This window comes from Anomaloglossus baeobatrachus, unplaced genomic scaffold (genome assembly GCF_048569485.1).
Source record: "Anomaloglossus baeobatrachus isolate aAnoBae1 unplaced genomic scaffold, aAnoBae1.hap1 Scaffold_221, whole genome shotgun sequence".
Classification (NCBI taxonomy): Eukaryota; Metazoa; Chordata; class Amphibia; order Anura; family Aromobatidae; genus Anomaloglossus; species Anomaloglossus baeobatrachus.
Genome location: NW_027441991.1, coordinates 366,131 through 374,728, shown reverse-complemented (window position 1 = coordinate 374,728; position 8,598 = coordinate 366,131).

Here is an 8,598-nt window from a genome sequence, read left to right as displayed (position 1 = left end):
TGTCCTGTTTGGTGGAGATGATATTTAATAAAATAAGTAGAAATCCACTAAAAGTTTTGTTTGGTTATCTTGCAATCCCGAGATAATCGTCTCCATGCTCCAAATCCATTTTAAAGCCATTTTTAAGGCATTTCGCGCATACATGAAATGAACACATTTTTCTCCAAAACTATAACAGATGCAAGCTTGTCCTGTTTGGTGGAGATGATATTTAATAAAATAAGTAGAAATCCACTAAAAGTTTTGTTTGGTTATCTTGCAATCCCGAGATAATCGTCTCCATGCTCCAAATCCATTTTAAAGCCATTTTTAAGGCATTTCGCGCATACATGAAATGAACACATTTTTCTCCAAAACTATAACAGATGCAAGCTTGTCCTGTTTGGTGGAGATAATATTTAATAAAATAAGTAGAAATCTACTAAAAGTTTCGTTTGTTTATATTGCCATCCTGAGATAATCGTCTCCATGCTCCAAATCCATTTTAAAGCCATTTCAAAGGCATTTTGCGCATACATGAAATGAACACATTTTTCTCCAAAACTATAACACATGCAAGCTTGTCCTGTTTGGTGGAGATGATATTTAATAAAATAAGTAGAAATCAACTAAAAGTTTTGTTTGGTTATCTTGCAATCCCGAGATAATCGTCTCTATGCTCCAAATCCATTTTAAAGCCATTTTTAAGGCATTTCGCGCATACATGAAATGAACACATTTTTCTCCAAAACTATAACAGATGCAAGCTTGTCCTGTTTGGTGGAGATGATATTTAATAAAATAAGTAGAAATCCACTAAAAGTTTTGTTTGGTTATCTTGCAATCCCGAGATAATCGTCTCCATGCTCCAAATCCATTTTAAAGCCATTTCAAAGGCATTTTGCGCATACATGAAATGAACACATTTTTCTCCAAAACTATAACAGATGCAAGCTTGTCCTGTTCGGTGGAGATGATATTTAATAAAATAAGTAGAAATCCACTAAAAGTTTTGTTTGGTTATCTTGCAATCCCGAGATAATCGTCTCCATGCTCCAAATCCATTTTAAAGCCATTTTTAAGGCATTTCGCGCATACATGAAATGAACACATTTTTCTCCAAAACTATAACAGATGCAATCTTGTCCTGTTTGGTGGAGATGATATTTAATAAAATAAGTAGAAATCCACTAAAAGTTTTGTTTGGTTATCTTGCAATCCCGAGATAATCGTCTCCATGCTCCAAATCCATTTTAAAGCCATTTCAAAGGCATTTTGCGCATACATGAAATGAACACATTTTTCTCCAAAACTATAACACATGCAAGCTTGTCCTGTTTGGTGGAGATGATATTTAATAAAATAAGTAGAAATCCACTAAAAGTTTTGTTTGGTTATCTTGCAATCCCGAGATAATCGTCTCCATGCTCCAAATCCATTTTAAAGCCATTTTTAGGGCATTTCGCGCATACATGAAATGAACACATTTTTCTCCAAAACTATAACAGATGCAAGCTTGTCCTGTTTGGTGGAGATGATATTTAATAAAATAAGTAGAAATCCACTAAAAGTTTTGTTTGGTTATCTTGCAATCCCGAGATAATCGTCTCCATGCTCCAAATCCATTTTAAAGCCATTTTTAAGGCATTTCGCGCATACATGAAATGAACACATTTTTCTCCAAAACTATAACAGATGCAAGCTTGTCCTGTTTGGTGGAGATGATATTTAATAAAATAAGTAGAAATCCACTAAAAGTTTTGTTTGGTTATCTTGCAATCCCGAGATAATCGTCTCCATGCTCCAAATCCATTTTAAAGCCATTTTTAAGGCATTTCGCGCATACATGAAATGAACACATTTTTCTCCAAAACTATAACAGATGCAAGCTTGTCCTGTTTGGTGGAGATGATATTTAATAAAATAAGTAGAAATCCACTAAAAGTTTTGTTTGGTTATCTTGCAATCCCGAGATAATCGTCTCCATGCTCCAAATCCATTTTAAAGCCATTTTTAAGGCATTTCGCGCATACATGAAATGAACACATTTTTCTCCAAAACTATAACTGATGCAAGCTTGTCCTGTTTGGTGGAGATGATATTTAATAAAATAAGTAGAAATCCACTAAAAGTTTTGTTTGGTTATCTTGCAATCCCGAGATAATCGTCTCCATGCTCCAAATCCATTTTAAAGCCATTTTAAGGCATTTCGCGCATACATGAAATGAACACATTTTTCTCCAAAACTTTAACAGATGCAAGCTTGTCCTGTTTGGTGGAGATGATATTTAATAAAATAAGTAGAAATCCACTAAAAGTTTTGTTTGGTTATCTTGCAATCCCGAGATAATCGTCTCCATGCTCCAAATCCATTTTAAAGCCATTTTTAAGGCATTTCGCGCATACATGAAATGAACACATTTTTCTCCAAAACTATAACAGATGCAAGCTTGTCCTGTTTGGTGGAGATGATATTTAATAAAATAAGTAGAAATCCACTAAAAGTTTTGTTTGGTTATCTTGCAATCCCGAGATAATCGTCTCCATGCTCCAAATCCATTTTAAAGCCATTTTTAAGGCATTTCGCGCATACATGAAATGAACACATTTTTCTCCAAAACTATAACAGATGCAAGCTTGTCCTGTTTGGTGGAGATGATATTTAATAAAATAAGTAGAAATCCACTAAAAGTTTTGTTTGGTTATATTGCAATCCCGAGATAATCGTCTCCATGCTCCAAATCCATTTTAAAGCCATTTTTAAGGCATTTCGCGCATACATGAAATGAACACATTTTTCTCCAAAACTATAACAGATGCAAGCTTGTCCTGTTTGGTGGAGATGATATTTAATAAAATAAGTAGAAATCCACTAAAAGTTTTGTTTGGTTATATTGCAATCCCGAGATAATCGTCTCCATGCTCCAAATCCATTTTAAAGCCATTTTTAAGGCATTTCGCGCATACATGAAATGAACACATTTTTCTCCAAAACTATAACAGATGCAAGCTTGTCCTGTTTGGTGGAGATGATATTTAATAAAATAAGTAGAAATCCACTAAAAGTTTTGTTTGGTTATCTTGCAATCCCGAGATAATCGTCTCCATGCTCCAAATCCATTTTAAAGCCATTTTTAAGGCATTTCGCGCATACATGAAATGAACACATTTTTCTCCAAAACTATAACAGATGCAAGCTTGTCCTGTTTAGTGGAGATGATATTTAATAAAATAAGTAGAAATCCACTAAAAGTTTTGTTTGGTTATCTTGCAATCCCGAGATAATCGTTTCCATGCTCCAAATCCATTTTAAAGCCATTTTTAAGGCATTTCGCGCATACATGAAATGAACACATTTTTCTCCAAAACTTTAACAGATGCAAGCTTGTCCTGTTTGGTGGAGATGATATTTAATAAAATAAGTAGAAATCCACTAAAAGTTTTGTTTGGTTATCTTGCAATCCCGAGATAATCGTCTCCATGCTCCAAATCCATTTTAAAGCCATTTTTAAGGCATTTCGCGCATACATGAAATGAACACATTTTTCTCCAAAACTATAACAGATGCAAGCTTGTCCTGTTTGGTGGAGATGATATTTAATAAAATAAGTAGAAATCCACTAAAAGTTTTGTTTGGTTATCTTGCAATCCCGAGATAATCGTCTCCATGCTCCAAATCCATTTTAAAGCCATTTTTAAGGCATTTCGCGCATACATGAAATGAACACATTTTTCTCCAAAACTATAACAGATGCAAGCTTGTCCTGTTTGGTGGAGATGATATTTAATAAAATAAGTAGAAATCCACTAAAAGTTTTGTTTGGTTATCTTGCAATCCCGAGATAATCGTCTCCATGCTCCAAATCCATTTTAAAGCCATTTTTAAGGCATTTCGCGCATACATGAAATGAACACATTTTTCTCCAAAACTATAACAGATGCAAGCTTGTCCTGTTTGGTGGAGATAATATTTAATAAAATAAGTAGAAATCTACTAAAAGTTTCGTTTGTTTATATTGCCATCCTGAGATAATCGTCTCCATGCTCCAAATCCATTTTAAAGCCATTTTTAAGGCATTTTGCGCATACATGAAATGAACACATTTTTCTCCAAAACTATAACACATGCAATCTTGTCCTGTTTGGTGGAGATGATATTTAATAAAATAAGTAGAAATCCACTAAAAGTTTTGTTTGGTTATCTTGCAATCCCGAGATAATCGTCTCCATGCTCCAAATCCATTTTAAAGCCATTTTTAAGGCATTTCGCGCATACATGAAATGAACACATTTTTCTCCAAAACTATAACAGATGCAAGCTTGTCCTGTTTGGTGGAGATGATATTTAATAAAATAAGTAGAAATCCACTAAAAGTTTTGTTTGGTTATCTTGCAATCCCGAGATAATCGTCTCCATGCTCCAAATCCATTTTAAAGCCATTTTTAAGGCATTTCGCGCATACATGAAATGAACACATTTTTCTCCAAAACTATAACAGATGCAAGCTTGTCCTGTTTGGTGGAGATGATATTTAATAAAATAAGTAGAAATCCACTAAAAGTTTTGTTTGGTTATCTTGCAATCCCGAGATAATCGTCTCCATGCTCCAAATCCATTTTAAAGCCATTTTTAAGGCATTTCGCGCATACATGAAATGAACACATTTTTCTCCAAAACTATAACAGATGCAAGCTTGTCCTGTTTGGTGGAGATGATATTTAATAAAATAAGTAGAAATCCACTAAAAGTTTTGTTTGGTTATCTTGCAATCCCGAGATAATCGTCTCCATGCTCCAAATCCATTTTAAAGCCATTTTTAAGGCATTTCGCGCATACATGAAATGAACACATTTTTCTCCAAAACTATAACAGATGCAAGCTTGTCCTGTTTGGTGGAGATGATATTTAATAAAATAAGTAGAAATCCACTAAAAGTTTTGTTTGGTTATCTTGCAATCCCGAGATAATCGTCTCCATGCTCCAAATCCATTTTAAAGCCGTTTTTAAGGCATTTCGCGCATACATGAAATGAACACATTTTTCTCCAAAACTATAACAGATGCAAGCTTGTCCTGTTTGGTGGAGATGATATTTAATAAAATAAGTAGAAATCCACTAAAAGTTTTGTTTGGTTATCTTGCAATCCCGAGATAATCGTCTCCATGCTCCAAATCCATTTTAAAGCCATTTTTAAGGCATTTCGCGCATACATGAAATGAACACATTTTTCTCCAAAACTATAACAGATGCAAGCTTGTCCTGTTTGGTGGAGATGATATTTAATAAAATAAGTAGAAATCCATTAAAAGTTTTGTTTGGTTATCTTGCAATCCCGAGATAATCGTCTCCATGCTCCAAATCCATTTTAAAGCCATTTTTAAGGCATTTCGCGCATACATGAAATGAACACATTTTTCTCCAAAACTATAACAGATGCAAGCTTGTCCTGTTTGGTGGAGATGATATTTAATAAAATAAGTAGAAATCCACTAAAAGTTTTGTTTGGTTATCTTGCAATCCCGAGATAATCGTCTCCATGCTCCAAATCCATTTTAAAGCCATTTTTAAGGCATTTCGCGCATACATGAAATGAACACATTTTTCTCCAAAACTATAACAGATGCAAGCTTGTCCTGTTTGGTGGAGATAATATTTAATAAAATAAGTAGAAATCTACTAAAAGTTTCGTTTGTTTATATTGCCATCCTGAGATAATCGTCTCCATGCTCCAAATCCATTTTAAAGCCATTTCAAAGGCATTTTGCGCATACATGAAATGAACACATTTTTCTCCAAAACTATAACACATGCAAGCTTGTCCTGTTTGGTGGAGATGATATTTAATAAAATAAGTAGAAATCAACTAAAAGTTTTGTTTGGTTATCTTGCAATCCCGAGATAATCGTCTCTATGCTCCAAATCCATTTTAAAGCCATTTTTAAGGCATTTCGCGCATACATGAAATGAACACATTTTTCTCCAAAACTATAACAGATGCAAGCTTGTCCTGTTTGGTGGAGATGATATTTAATAAAATAAGTAGAAATCCACTAAAAGTTTTGTTTGGTTATCTTGCAATCCCGAGATAATCGTCTCCATGCTCCAAATCCATTTTAAAGCCATTTTAAAGGCATTTCGCGCATACATGAAATGAACACATTTTTCTCCAAAACTATAACAGATGCAAGCTTGTCCTGTTTGGTGGAGATGATATTTAATAAAATAAGTAGAAATCCACTAAAAGTTTTGTTTGGTTATCTTGCAATCCCGAGATAATCGTCTCCATGCTCCAAATCCATTTTAAAGCCATTTTTAAGGCATTTCGCGCAAACATGAAATGAACACATTTTTCTCCAAAACTATAACAGATGCAAGCTTGTCCTGTTTGGTGGAGATGATATTTAATAAAATAAGTAGAAATCCACTAAAAGTTTTGTTTGGTTATCTTGCAATCCCGAGATAATCGTCTCCATGCTCCAAATCCATTTTAAAGCCGTTTTTAAGGCATTTCGCGCATACATGAAATGAACACATTTTTCTCCAAAACTATAACAGATGCAAGCTTGTCCTGTTTGGTGGAGATGATATTTAATAAAATAAGTAGAAATCCACTAAAAGTTTTGTTTGGTTATCTTGCAATCCCGAGATAATCGTCTCCATGCTCCAAATCCATTTTAAAGCCATTTTTAAGGCATTTCGCGCATACATGAAATGAACACATTTTTCTCCAAAACTATAACAGATGCAAGCTTGTCCTGTTTGGTGGAGATGATATTTAATAAAATAAGTAGAAATCCACTAAAAGTTTTGTTTGGTTATCTTGCAATCCCGAGATAATCGTCTCCATGCTCCAAATCCATTTTAAAGCCATTTTTAAGGCATTTCGCGCATACATGAAATGAACACATTTTTCTCCAAAACTATAACAGATGCAAGCTTGTCCTGTTTGGTGGAGATGATATTTAATAAAATAAGTAGAAATCCACTAAAAGTTTTGTTTGGTTATATTGCAATCCCGAGATAATCGTCTCCATGCTCCAAATCCATTTTAAAGCCATTTTTAAGGCATTTCGCGCATACATAAAATGAACACATTTTTCTCCAAAACTATAACAGATGCAAGCTTGTCCTGTTTGGTGGAGATGATATTTAATAAAATAAGTAGAAATCCACTAAAAGTTTTGTTTGGTTATCTTGCAATCCCGAGATAATCGTCTCCATGCTCCAAATCCATTTTAAAGCCATTTTTAAGGCATTTCGCGCATACATGAAATGAACACATTTTTCTCCAAAACTATAACAGATGCAAGCTTGTCCTGTTTGGTGGAGATGATATTTAATAAAATAAGTAGAAATCCACTAAAAGTTTTGTTTGGTTATCTTGCAATCCCGAGATAATCGTCTCCATGCTCCAAATCTATTTTAAAGCCATTTTAAGGCATTTCGCGCATACATGAAATGAACACATTTTTCTCCAAAACTTTAACAGATGCAAGCTTGTCCTGTTTGGTGGAGATGATATTTAATAAAATAAGTAGAAATCCACTAAAAGTTTTGTTTGGTTATCTTGCAATCCCGAGATAATCGTCTCCATGCTCCAAATCCATTTTAAAGCCATTTTTAAGGCATTTCGCGCATACATGAAATGAACACATTTTTCTCCAAAACTATAACAGATGCAAGCTTGTCCTGTTTGGTGGAGATGATATTTAATAAAATAAGTAGAAATCCACTAAAAGTTTTGTTTGGTTATCTTGCAATCCCGAGATAATCGTCTCCATGCTCCAAATCCATTTTAAAGCCATTTTTAAGGCATTTCGCGCATATATGAAATGAACACATTTTTCTCCAAAACTATAACAGATGCAAGCTTGTCCTGTTTGGTGGAGATGATATTTAATAAAATAAGTAGAGATCCACTAAAAGTTTTGTTTGGTTATCTTGCAATCCCGAGATAATCGTCTCCATGCTCCAAATCCATTTTAAAGCCATTTTTAAGGCATTTCGCGCATACATGAAATGAACACATTTTTCTCCAAAACTATAACAGATGCAAGCTTGTCCTGTTTGGTGGAGATAATATTTAATAAAATAAGTAGAAATCTACTAAAAGTTTCGTTTGTTTATATTGCCATTCTGAGATAATCGTCTCCATGCTCCAAATCCATTTTAAAGCCATTTTTAAGGCATTTTGCGCATACATGAAATGAACACATTTTTCTCCAAAACTATAACACATGCAAGCTTGTCCTGTTTGGTGGAGATGATATTTAATAAAATAAGTAGAAATCCACTAAAAGTTTTGTTTGGTTATCTTGCAATCCCGAGATAATCGTCTCCATGCTCCAAATCCATTTTAAAGCCATTTTTAAGGCATTTCGCGCATACATGAAATGAACACATTTTTCTCCAAAACTATAACAGATGCAAGCTTGTCCTGTTTGGTGGAGATGATATTTAATAAAATAAGTAGAAATCCACTAAAAGTTTTGTTTGGTTATCTTGCAATCCCGAGATAATCGTCTCCATGCTCCAAATCCATTTTAAAGCCATTTTTAAGGCATTTCGCGCATACATGAAATGAACACATTTTTCTCCAAAACTATAACAGATGCAAG